The 13,401-nt window shown below is 38.5% G+C and overlaps 1 protein-coding gene across 3 annotated transcripts in view; it reads left to right on the forward strand.

The window, feature by feature from the left end:
* Positions 1-13,401, forward strand: part of ccdc66 (coiled-coil domain containing 66) — a 132,824-nt gene that overhangs the window by 71,806 nt on the left and 47,617 nt on the right. The gene's annotated exons all lie outside the window — the stretch shown is intronic.

Here is a 13,401-nt window from a genome sequence, read left to right on the forward strand (position 1 = left end):
CATATTAATTCTATATGTTAACCGGAATTAACTTCCACGAACTGACTAACGTTAAGCGTCTAATCATCATCATTATAAACAGTGATTGGCAGTATTACTGTATTTATATAATGCAGCGCACCCAGTGACTGAATAACAAACTATGTGCATATTTTTACAGAAGTATATTCATGTTATAACTAAACAGTCAGCGGATGGTTTTGGGCAGGGGTGTCCAATACGTTGATTGCAAAGGCAATGCCGGTAGATCACACATAACTGCTGCTCCACGCGCGAAATTGTCATTATGGTCTTTTAGAGTAATTGTGAAACACGCAGGTCTTTTTGAGTTGCTGCGCCTTATGTCTCAAATGTGTTTTGCCAGGCCACTGCAGCTCAGTCGTTTTTAACATCCACAATTAACAAGGATGCGCATTCTTGTCTCACGCAGGAGCGCTGATTTGTATGCTTCTGATGCTGTTGTAATTTTCTCGAGTTTGTTTCAATAAACCGCATCTCCGCTATTTTAAGGAGTACTCGACATGTACTCAAGGATTTTTTTAAAACTCCTCAAAAAGAATAGAGATATATGGGTCAAAGACGAAAAGGGGGTTTAAAGCATAAAAAAATAAAAGTGTAAAAGAGCTTTAGATTTAGTCTTTTTCACATACATTAGAATATGTCCTGTTTAACTATATGTTTTTCTGAGCAAAAAATAATTACTACCATACATTTTTACTGGAATTGTACAGAAGACACCAACTAAAATGTCATTCAGTGTAACAATATTTTTATGCAAAAAAATATTATCAGACATTTTTAGAAAAACTATTATTTGATGACACATTACAAGACTCTATTTATAGATCACAGTGCAGACACCAAATACTAACTATTTGTCATTTTAAAGCATTTTACTTCGCCAATATCCTTTAAACCATTAGGTTTTACCCATTTGTCAGCAAGAAGTTTTTGTAAGGAAGTGAAAATCAATTCAAATCAAATAAAATTTTTGAAGGATCACACATTATTATACATATTTTAATATGTACAGCTCAGAATAAGCATATTGTTTCATTTCTACATAAATATATGTGTTACACCGAATGACCATGGTTTGTTACACTGAATGACATTTTTGACAAAAATAGTGTCATTGTTTCCATTATTGCAATGTTTTGAATATTATTCTGTATCATTTTATTCCTTAACAAATCACAGAAGTAGATGCTGAAATTAATAATCATTTTTATTCCATAATGCATATCATATTCGTAAAAATTAACTGAACAGGTGGTAATACTGTATAATAAGATCCAGAACTGCCCTTATACGTTTAGCTTCTGCCCTGTGTTTTCTTTGATTTTCCCGCCATTACTTTCGCCTCTTCTCAGCTGCAGCATCTGATAAATTCCTGATTAACAGGTGATCAGGATTTGCAGCCAAGGCAGCTTGCTTTCTTCTCTGGTTGCTGAAATACAGATTCCATGTAATTATTGACATAAAATGATTGACACAGATCTATATAAAACGTGTTATTAATTAAAAATACTTTCTGTTTGGCAACATAAATGACATGTTATCAGGATTTGTATTATGGGCGGAGAATCCCCTCAGTGGCCTCTCTTAAAGGGATAGTTCACCCAAAAATGAAAATTCTGTCATCATTCACTCACTCCAGTGTTGTTTCAAACCCGCATAACTGGAAGGAAGACACCTTGAGAAATGCCTGCAACCAAACCCCCCGCGGACCCCATACTATGATACTAAAAATAATACTATGGAAGTAAATGGGGTCCACGAACGGTTTGGTTACAAACATTACTCAAAATATCTTCCTTTGTGTTTATCAGAACAAAAAAAATCATACAGGTTTTTACCAACATGAGAGTGAGTGAATAATGACCAAATTTTCATTTTTGGGTGAACTATCCCTTTAACTTGTGGTATAGGTAGGGTGGAGTCTCTATCTAAAAACAGCAGTAAACTATTATTCTGTAGGGCTAGGCTTGGACACAAATTTCACGATTTGATTCAATTTCAAATCAATTTGATATTGATTAACATCATCTGAAAACAGCATAGACTGAAAGATTGATTATTGTGATTTACAAATCACTATTGTTTCTTCAAAATTAGAATTGATTAAAATCGAGAAATCTATCTTTTAAACCCAGCCCTATTATTTTTAATTGCACTCCTCAATACTTTTCTCGTCTCCTTGCTAAATGCATTGCCCTAGCTACTGGGTCTGCATTAACTTTCTGCCAGTGCCTAGAAACTTTCTCTTTGTTTGTGGGCATCTAAAAGAAATCAGTACCAAAACGACAAAAATACATTAAAACATTAATATTGATAAAGTTTGATATATTTTTTTGTGCTAAACATCCCTCATTTATCTGAAATAGAAATAAAATGCTAAAAATGTTATCTAAACAGTGACACTATCATTCAGTGTAATGGATGACACTGTGGTGTAACATACAATTTGCATTACACCGTATGACAAAACATTACCCTGAATGACGAAACTTTTACTTAAGCTAATATTAGAAGTTAACAACTAGATACCTATATCAAACAGTGAACTTGACCAGAAATGTTTATCATCATTATTCACAACATCTACTTATTTTTCAAAAAATCTATCAATAAAAGTGTTTTTTTGCATTTTACTGAATGACAGTCGTTTTTGTAACTCAAGATACCACACTATGAAAAGGTGAAATTATCAAATATTTAAGAGCAATAAACTTACCTTGCTGAATCACCACATGGTCTTCAGGGAGTCTTTTGATGATGTCACAGACTGCTTGATGACTATTGTTTGTTTATTTAATTTCAAAATGGTTTCCTGATCCCGTTACACTGAATGACCTCTGACAAACTGCATATTCGGGACAAAAGTCCCCTAGTTGTTTCAATATTTAACGAAAAAATAACACATAGTCCTATTAATATAAAACAGCCAACACTTATGTGAACATGCCAAGGAAGAAAATATTTTTTTAACATGGTATTTTATACGTTTATTTAAAAATCTATTAGTGAAATCATAGTCCGGACCATTGCGCTGAATGACGATTTTACACTTTGGATCATTATTAAACTCATATTTGGTCATTGTATTTTCACAAAAGTTATTTGAAACATAAAAGTAGACATTTTACTTTCATTTTATAGGTGTTTTTTGTATGTAAAATCACTTTTGTAAATTATATTTGATGCGGACACCAAAATGGTGACGTCTCGTCTCTTTGACCCATATGCAGTATAGTCATACAAGCATTTAAAGTGTTCTTTCTCTTCTGCTCTTGTAAGCTCCGCTATGTGCCCGTGCAGACAGTGCGCGCTCTCTTACGTTGTCCGTGTGCATCACCACTCCCCCAGTTGAGTTCCGCCTTTTTGTTCTCATAACGTCACGTTATTATTTTGTAAAATAACATATAAGAATCGATTCTTGACATTTGTGAATCGATTCAGAATCGGCCCACGTCCGAATCGCGATTCATCTAAGAATCGATTTTTTGTCCCACCCCTAATGAACAGTGCTGTTGTTGTATTTATGAAAACAGTAGAGTTAGCAAATCAGTTAGTACAAAGCTAGGGTTGTGACAATTCATCGGGCAAATGCGCGTTTTCTCAATGAATGAATTTGAATGAATTATGGTGAAATGCCACAACATTCAAAAGCCAGAGGGCGCTTTCGTGCAGAAACTCCATTTGTGCCACAGAATAACTATAATTACAAACACTATTCCAGGAAATATCTAGACTCTAGAGGCCTATTTTTATCGCTGTTCTTCAGATTGTTGCAGGCATTTTGATGATAATAGAGAATATTTTGAATGATTGTGTTTGATGAGTGTTGCTTTTTTAAATGCACGTTATAAACGAGTCAAACTCGTAGTGATTTTAGATTGATAAGGACTTCCTACTGATCACGGAGCCGTAGTACATGCACAAGCTGCGCATGAAACACTGAATCGGAGCCTTACGATTCAGAATCGATTTTAGACAGGTCTTTTTAATGGGAACGCGATGCATCGATGCACATCCCTATACAAAGCAGCATAGCAATGGTATTTTTACACCAGTACTTCCTATATCTACACACCTTCTAAAAAGGAGACGTTATCAAATGTGCCACCATTTATCCCAAATTAAGTGTTGATCGGACTGCTTGCCCGTCATGGTAAAACAGTTTCACCCATAAAGATGATTCAGATTGGTACTAAGTCTCCTCTTTTGAAACATGTAGTATCTTTTAGGAGTTATGTTTATATGATCCTGCAAGATAACATTGATGAACTGGATTTGTCAATGTAAATGTGTTGTTAGAGACCTTGAAATTTTCCAAAAAATTTCCGCTACAAAAGTAAACTGGTCCAATAGTAAGCAATATTGGTTGAAACGTGTGGTCGTGACGAATATCATGCGCTGAAACCGTCCGGAAACAACAAGTCCAAATGGTCAGACCAACAAAACTTAGCAAACATTGTTCTTGCTCCGGCTTTAACTTCTGTATATTCGGCAGTTTTGCAACAATGGACCGAATAGCTTTTCTCACGTCTTTCTCTGCTGCCATTACTGAACTACAACTCAAGCTGACGCACAACCTCAACGTCATCGTTTTTAGCCACCCCCTCTGTTCGCTGATTGGACCTGCAGATTTTTGCAGGAGAAAACGAAACTACACAGCAGTCCCAGACGTTGTACTGAAGCGAAATGAAAATTTGCTGAAGCACGTAGGAGGGCGGAGCCAGGCTAACTTTTTATCGGAATCTATTTAAAGTTTGGTCTTTAAATAGTGATGTTTTAAAAATAGTACCAGGAAGACTTTTGCGAGCAGACATAAAAATAGAAAATAATAGTTTTTCTTCCTTTAATGTACACTCACGGGCCACTTTATTAGGTACACCTGTCCAACTGCGCATTAATGCAAATTTCTAATCAGCCAATCACATGGCAGCAACTCAATGCATTTAGGCATGTAGACATGGTCAAGACGATCTGCTGAAGTTCAACCCGAGTGTCAGAATGGGGAAGAAAGGTGTTTTAAGTGATTTTGAACATGGCATGGTTATTGGTGCCAAACGGGCTGGTCTGAGTATTTCAGAAACTGCTGATCTACTGGGATTTTCACGCACAACCATCTGTAGGGTTTACAAAGAATGGTCAGAAAAAGAGAAAATATCCAGTGAGCGGCAGTTCTGTGGGGGCAAATGCCTTGTTGATGCCAGAGGTCAGAGGAGAATTGCCAGACTGGTTTGAGCTGATAGAAAGGCAACAGTAACTCAAATAACCACTTGTTACAAGAGCATCTCTGAACACATAACACGCTGAACCTTGAGGCAGGTGGGCTACAGCAGCAGAAGACCACACCGGGTGCCACTCCTGACAGCTAAGAACAGGAAACTGAGGCTACAATTCGCACAGGCTCACCAAAATTGGACAGTAGAAGTTGGAAAAACGTTGCCTTGTCTGATGAGTCTTGATTTCTGCTGCGACATTCAGATCGTAGAGTCAGAATTTGGCATCAACTACATGAAAGCATGGATCCATCCTGCCTTGTATCAATGGTTCAGGCTGGTGGTGGTGGTGTAATGGTGTGGGGGATATTTTCTTGGCACGCTTTGGGCCCATTAGTACCAATTGATCATTGTGTATTGTTTCTGACAATGTTCATCCCTTTATGACCACAGTGTACCCATCTTCTGATGGCTATTTCCAGCTGGATAACGCGCCATGTCATAAAGCGCAAATCATCTCAGACTTCTTGATTATGACAATGAGTTCACTGTACTCAAATGGCCTCCACAGTCACCAGATCTCAACCCAATGGAGCATTTTTGGGATGTGGTGGAATGGGAGCTTCGTGCCCTGGATGTGCAGCCGACAAATCTGCAGCAACTGCGTGATGTTATCATGTCAATATGGACCAAAATATCTGAGGAATGTGTCCAGTACCTTGTTGAATGTATGTCATGAAGGATAAAGGCAGTTCTAAAGGCAAAAGGGGGTCCAACCCCGTACCAGTAAGGTGTACCTAATAAAGTGGCCGGTGAGTGTATATGCTCCTAATGTAGGAAGTGAGCGTCACGATTTTGCTCTAAGACTTTCCGAGGAATTGTTAAAGAATTACGAGGAAAAGATTCTTGTGATAGGTGGTGATTTTAGTTGTACTGTTGACTATAAGCTTGATAGAAACCATAATGAACCTCATTTTGGTTCTACAAATGTTTTTAAATAGACATACGCTGGTAGATTTGTGGAGGGATGCTTATCCTCATGTTAAACTATACTTAGTTGAAAACTAATTCAAACAATATTTCTGCTGCAAGACTAGATCGTTTTTACACAAAAAAAAGTAACAAAGGGAGGTTTTTTGGTAATTGTATCTCACCTACATCTTTATCAGATCATCATTATATTTCTATGTCTATGTCTGTTCTGTCACCTAAATCTTATCAGTCACACTGGCACTTTAATAATAGATTACTTAGAGATCACACTTTTGTGCACTCTTTTGCTATCTTTTGGAAGTCTTGGAGAGAAGAGAGATTTAGTTATTCCTCCTTAAACCAGTGGTGGGATTTGGGAAAGGTGCAGATAAAAGCCTTTTGTCAACAATATACAGCAAATATCACTGAAAACTGGAATATAAAGATGAATATAATGGAGCAAGAAATCCTGCAGCAAAGTTTCAATGAGAGAGGTGGATTTTTATCAACCGAAATCATTAAAAAGAATAAAAGTCTTTTGAAGGATTTATTGGAGGAGCTAAGGAAGGAGACTTTGGTTAGAGCACGATATTTAAAGTGCAATGAAATGGACGCTCCAACTGCCTTTTTTTTTGGGCTAGAGAAAAGGTCAAAAGAACAAAATTTTTTTCATAATCTTAAACTTCCCGATGGAAATGAAACCACAAACCAGCAAGAAATTATAGCCACTGCTATTTCCTTTTATGAGAGACTTTATCAATCAGAACTTTGTGATGAAGCAGCAGTTGAAGAATTTCTCTCAGACCTTCCAAAGTTGTCTAAGGAAGAGGAAACAAAATTGGAAGGTTTCTTGACCTTTGCTGAGCTGTCATGTGCTGTGGAAGAGCTGAATAGTGGCAAATCTCCTGGATTGGATGGTCTTTCTGCTGATTTTTTAAAAGCTGGAATGTGCTTGGATGAGATGTGTATAATGTTTTTTTGGAGTCCTTTAATCAGGGTACTTTACCTTTGAGCTGTCGACGGGCAGTGTTGACTTTAATTCCTAAGAAAGGAGATCTGGGACTCTTAAGCAACTGGCGCCCTGTGTCGTTGCTGTGTTCCGATTTTAAAATACTGTCAAAGGCTATCACTAACAGGTTGAAGAAATGTATGTCCACCATAATTCATGAAGATCAGACATACTGTATTCCTAAACGGACAATTTTTGACAACCTGTTTTTGTTAAGAGATACTATTGCAGTTGCTGAAAAACATAAAATTGATATTGGACTCTTATCGTTAGATCAAGAGAAAGCCTTTGACCGGGTGGACCATCTATATTTATTGAAGACTCTAAAGGCCTTTGGTTTTGGTCCAAAATTCATCTCTTGTATTAAACTTTTATACAATGAAACATCAAGCATGCTTCGGATCAATGGTTGTTTAACCAGGACCTAGATGCAGATGCAGGACACGGACCATGGGGCACAGACGGTCCTGGGTCGTAAGGCAAGGACGGACCATGATCATGGGGCAGATGCGGACCTGGATCGTGGGGCAGATGCGGACCTGGATCGTGAGTAGGGCTGCACGATTTGGGTAATTGTTCCCATTGCGGTTATTGATGCTAATATTACGATGTGCGATTGCGATTATACTAAATGGTATCATGGGCCAACTTGATGGGTTTTAAGGAAAATCCACACACAGTTTAGCTAAAATGTGTAATTGTAAAACTAGAAATGTTTTCGTATTGCCACGTGATGTAGCAACTGCTCAGTGTCAGTAATCCTAAATCCAAAATACCGCCATACAACAGACATAGAGTTTTTTTAGCTACCAGATCACTGTCAACCTCCTCTGCATCCATCTTCGCTCTGGTATAAGTGACGACGCACACCACACACGTGCATGCCACACGTGCACTGCCTTTTTTGTTCGTTTTTCTTTCTTTTTTTAAACAGCAAGGAAAACCATCAAACTGTTATCATAAAGTTTGTGTTAACAAGTCCACACATTTATTTGTTTAATATAATTGCAACATTTTGCTGTCATATAATCGCACAGGCTGACATCGCGATTGCGATTGCGATGCGATTAATTGTGCAGCACTAATCGTGAGGCAGACGGGCCTGGATCGTGAGGCAGCAGCGGGCCAGGATCCTACAGATGTGGATGATTAGACACCTCGGCCACATCCTCTATGTCCTCTGCCTCTTCCATGCGTCCGGGTACTACCCCCCCAAAAAAAATACTAAGAGGAGATTCAGCCATCGTGGGAATTAGCACATGAGACATTAGAAACCAGGGTGGCGCTGGTGGTGCTCTGGACCTGGAGACAAAGATAGCATAGAGAGAGGCTGGCATAGCCAGGTTAGCAGAAAACAGGTCAGTAAAAGCAGAAAATTCAAAGAGTTCAATAATGTCCATCTTGAGCCAGGCATAGAGTTCATAGTGTTTATGTTTGTCCATTTTGAGCAGTACAGAGAGTTCAGGGTTGGACATCCTAGATAGGACAAAGAGTCTATGTGAGTCATTGATGATTATGTAAGCAAGGGCAGAGAGTCTATGGAACTTAGGTGAACCAGGCGACTCGGGTGAAACAAGTGAACCAGGCGACCTGGGTGAAACAGGTGAACCAGGCGACTCGGGTGAAACAGGTGAACTAGGCGACTCGGGTGAAACAGGTGAACCAGGCGACTCGGGTGAAACAGGTGAAACAAGCGTCTTGGGTGAAACAGGTGAACCAGGCGACTCGGTTGAACCAGGCGACTCAAGTAAGCCAGGCGATTCAGGTAAGCCAGGCAATTCAGGTAAGCTAGACGATTCAGATAAGCCAGGTGATTCAGGTAAGCCAGGCGTTTCATGTGATTCTGTTGATTCACTAGTGGCAGAACGTGCATGAGGCTCAGGTTCGGACCTTCTAGTCATGATTGCAAGTGCAGGAGAAAGGTTCAGACCTTCTAGCCGTGATAGGAGGTGTATCAGATTATTCAGATTCATGGGCTTGAGAATCTTCACATGAAACAGAAGAGCAGAAGATGTAACACCACAGAGCCATGGCAACTGCAGGGAACACTAAAGACAGAAGACATACCTCGGATACCATAGAGACCATAGAGATCACCGAACTAGGAACACCAGCTGCCCGCACTGACACTAATGGTGTTTCCGCCAGACTCGAAACAAGACATCTTGTCATAACATTCACTTTTTGAACAGAGGCAGCCTTCTTGTGAACAGATTCAGGTACGGCTGCCATTTTGTGTACAGGTTCGGGTTCGGCAGCCATCTTGAGAACTGGTGCAGGTATGGTAACAGCCCTCTTGAAGACAGGTGTGGTCGTGGGGACGGCCCTCTTGATAAAAGGTGCTGGTATGATGCTAGCCATCTTAAAAACAGGTTCAGGCATGGCGGTAGCCATCTTACAAACAAGTAAAGGTATGGTGGCAGCCATGTTAGGGACAAATATAGACATGGCAGACTACTTCGAGAAGGGTGTCCTTCTAATTGCCATCCTGGACAAAGACACAGGCATGGTGCCGGCCATCTTAGGAACAGAGACAGGCATGGCTTGAGTTGGCTTCGGTGAAACAGGCATGAATTGAGCTGGTTGTGATAAGGTAGGCTTGACGTGAAAGGACTCTGGTGTGGTAATCACTGAGGGACTGTGAAGCTCCTCATCCACAGTTCCCACAGTGAAGAAAGAGCCACTTATCAGCAAAGCATAGTTCCAAAGTCCAGTATGAGGTATTGTGTGGCATTAAATGGGAAATAGAGTGATTTAATTCATAACAAAAAATATCTTTCAGGAAGGTGTTGAAGTCTAATATAATATCACAGAACTCCTCCACATAATCCTCTATAGGCTGGTGACCTTGACGAAGACGAACAAGTAGATCTGCTGGGTTCATAATTTTGGTCTAGCTTTCTGTAATGATGAATCCACTGTGAGGTGAGCATGTAGAACCCAAGTGCAGTTTATTAACATTAAACTGGAATCAAACATGAACAAAGCAAAATCATGACATGGCATGAAAACAAGGCAGAACTAACCAAACACAATGAACATACAGGTAACAAAGCTAGACAAATGTACTATTCGCACGGGATTAGTATTATCTGGGGACCTATTGTGATTTAGAAATAACCTACCTACGTCTGAGTTTCGTGTGGCCGGTTTGCACGAGATAAGCAAAGCCTGTGATTTCACTTAAATTTACTGACTTATCTCCCAGATATAATGTGGAGGCTTTGCATAACACGATCACGCAACACCGCGACACACTGTAAGAGGTACCTTTACCAAAACGTTTCGTTAAATCATTGAATGTGTGAAAGAAGTGAAACTGCGATGACAGAATTAGCGTCCTCTGCCTCTAGATGCAGTTTTAAAGATGAAAATTACTTTAATCTATCTGATCAACACAAATACAAGGTGCCAAAATACAACTGATTGCTTACCAGCATTAAACCTGCTTTTAATAAAACAAGTTTTTTTCTTTGTGTATCAACAACGTTCGCTCCGTGGACGAGGTAGTTCCAGCCAATGTAACGCAGATGGCTTTATTATTAACTGACTGAACACTTGACTCTCGCCTGGGCATTTAGATATGCACGTTTTTCATCAACAAGATCTGCGTGAAACATAAACATGATGATCATCTACCGACTCGACTGTTTCAGCACGTCCTCTACGGAGAGTCTGCTTTATTAACTGCTTTCCGTTCGCTCCGCGTGAGCTAAATGTTTTTGTTCTGTACTTTTTTACTTGCATATATTTCTACATATTTTCGACCAAGGAACACAAAGAATATAATATAAGTTATTATGGATAGCAGTTAAGCTTGTTCTGAAATGATGAAAAAAAGCCAAATGACTAAAAAGGATCTCTCCAACTTAATTTTATAGATACAAATTAAAAATGTCCTATATTAATATGTATTGCCTTCTGTATTGCATTCGTTCTGTGCACATGCACAAATACTGCATAATTTTCTTTAAGACACTGCTGTGTTCTGTATTGACAGATGATTTGTAAATTTATACTTAACAAGCCTAAACAACCTCAGTGCATCTCGTTGTTCTGGATTTAAATAATGATTTCATTTTAATAAACAAAGGGTTAGGTATACCACGCTAGTGAGCCACGCAAAATCACCGCAAATAAAATTCCTTTACCACGACAGCCCCACCTAAACTTAGACATCGCAAATATTGACAGTTCTGCATATTTTTCATATTAATCTTCAAGGTGGACGAAACATACTGATTAGAAGTTTAAAATCAGAAATATAGCCTACTACTAAAGCCCTCAAGATTCACCATGAAAGCCAAAAAAGTCGGAGGGATGTGTCTCTGTATGTGCGCTTTTCAGCTGCAGTGCGAGAGGCGCAGAAACTGAGAAAAAAATAAATAAAAAAGGCGCACAGGTAACAAATGCTGGAACCAATCAGGACTTGACACATCAAGGAAATAGGGAAGTACGAGACAACATGACAATGAACTTTCAAAATAAAAGACCTGAAACATGAAACCAGAATTTCAAAATAAAAGACATGAACTAGACAAGACAAACTCCTTTCAATAACTTCATTAGAAACAATGAGGACATGGTTGCTTTAATGTCTAGCCTGAAAATGTTTCAAAAAGCCACATCTGCAAAAGTTAATTGGGGAAAGTGTGTGTCCCTGTTACTGGGTGAGTGGCAAAGCAAAGGCCCTCCTCAGCTCCCACAACAATGTAAATGGGTTAAAAATGGCTTTAAAGTTCTTGGCGTTTATTTAGGAACTGATACCTATATGGAGAAAAATTGGGAAGGACTAGTTGATAAGGTTTTGGGGAGACTTCAGAAGTGGAGATGGATCCTCCCAAAGCTGTCTTACAGAGGGAGATGTTTAATTGTTAACAATTTAGCAGCCTCAATGTTGTGGCATAGACTTATAGTGTTGGATCCTCCTGACGAGCTGTTAAAAGTCATCCAAAAAGCCTTTGTCAATTTTTTTTGGGATGGCCATCATTGGCTACCTCCTGGAGTTTTATATCTTCCAGTAATGGAGGGAGGACAGGGATTAATTAATTTGGAAGCAAGGGTGAAGACAATGAGGCTTCAAACATTACAAAAGCTACTGTATTGTTCAGACAAAATACCCTGGATTGCATTGGGGTTGTCTGTGTTACATGATATTGGAGGAATCAGTTTAGACAAACAGTTGTTTTTAATTGAAAAATCTTTTGTTTCAGAGGTAAAAGTTTCCCTGCTTATGTATTTTATGTTTTTAAAACATGGCAGTTGTTAAAAAAGGTCAGAGAAGAGGATGAGCATTATGGGTTTTTAGAACCATTATGGTTTAATCCTCTTTTTCCAATTTCAAGGTCAGTAATCAATGGGTTTTTGAAAACAGGAATAGCTACTGTTAAAGATCTAATTGATTCTGTAAATGGTCAATGGTATATGGCTAAATTAAAGCAACACTAAAGAGTTTTTGCTCTTTGCTCCCCCTACAGGTTGGAAGCGGAATTACCACTGTCGTAAATAATTTAGCCTACTGCAGCAAAGCTGGCTCTGATTAGATTGTAGGTCTGCCGTAAAGAAAGTTTTTGTAGTTTTCACTGTAGTTGTAGTAAATTCATACAGGGTTAAAGGTAAATGTAAATTTGATTTGTTTTACAAAAAACATGGTTTTAAATAATAAGTACACAGTTCAACTTCCATGTATGATCAAAGGGACAGGGCAATTTTCAGGACCAGACATTTAAAAAAAAAGTTTTAAAAAAAGAAAAAAAAAGGAAATTAAATAAATAAACTCTCTCATCATTTTAAGGACAGTCTATATTTAGTATATATATATATCATTATGGGATTATTGGGTCAAATTAAATGATTAAGGGATCTGAAAAGCAAAGAACAAGCATTTCCACCTTTTTTTGTAGAATGACCCATATGCACTGTGACCAATTAAATGAGAGTTTACTCGCACATGACTTGTATTTTGTCTGTTTGGAAATATTGCCTTGTGAATGCAAACCGAACCAAGATGAAATTGCAAAATTGTTGTGCTTAAAACTCTGGTTTCAGAACAAAGTAATCAATCTACAGGTCTGAAAACAAGCGTAGCCTGCTAGATTATATCATTTAAAGAACAAGAGTAACATCAACATCTGGTAAATTTTTCCTTTCTAACACACAAAAGAAAAAGTATTACAGGTTTGGAACAAC

Source organism: Misgurnus anguillicaudatus, chromosome 23 (genome assembly GCF_027580225.2).
Source record: "Misgurnus anguillicaudatus chromosome 23, ASM2758022v2, whole genome shotgun sequence".
In the NCBI taxonomy this organism is placed as follows: Eukaryota; Metazoa; Chordata; class Actinopteri; order Cypriniformes; family Cobitidae; genus Misgurnus; species Misgurnus anguillicaudatus.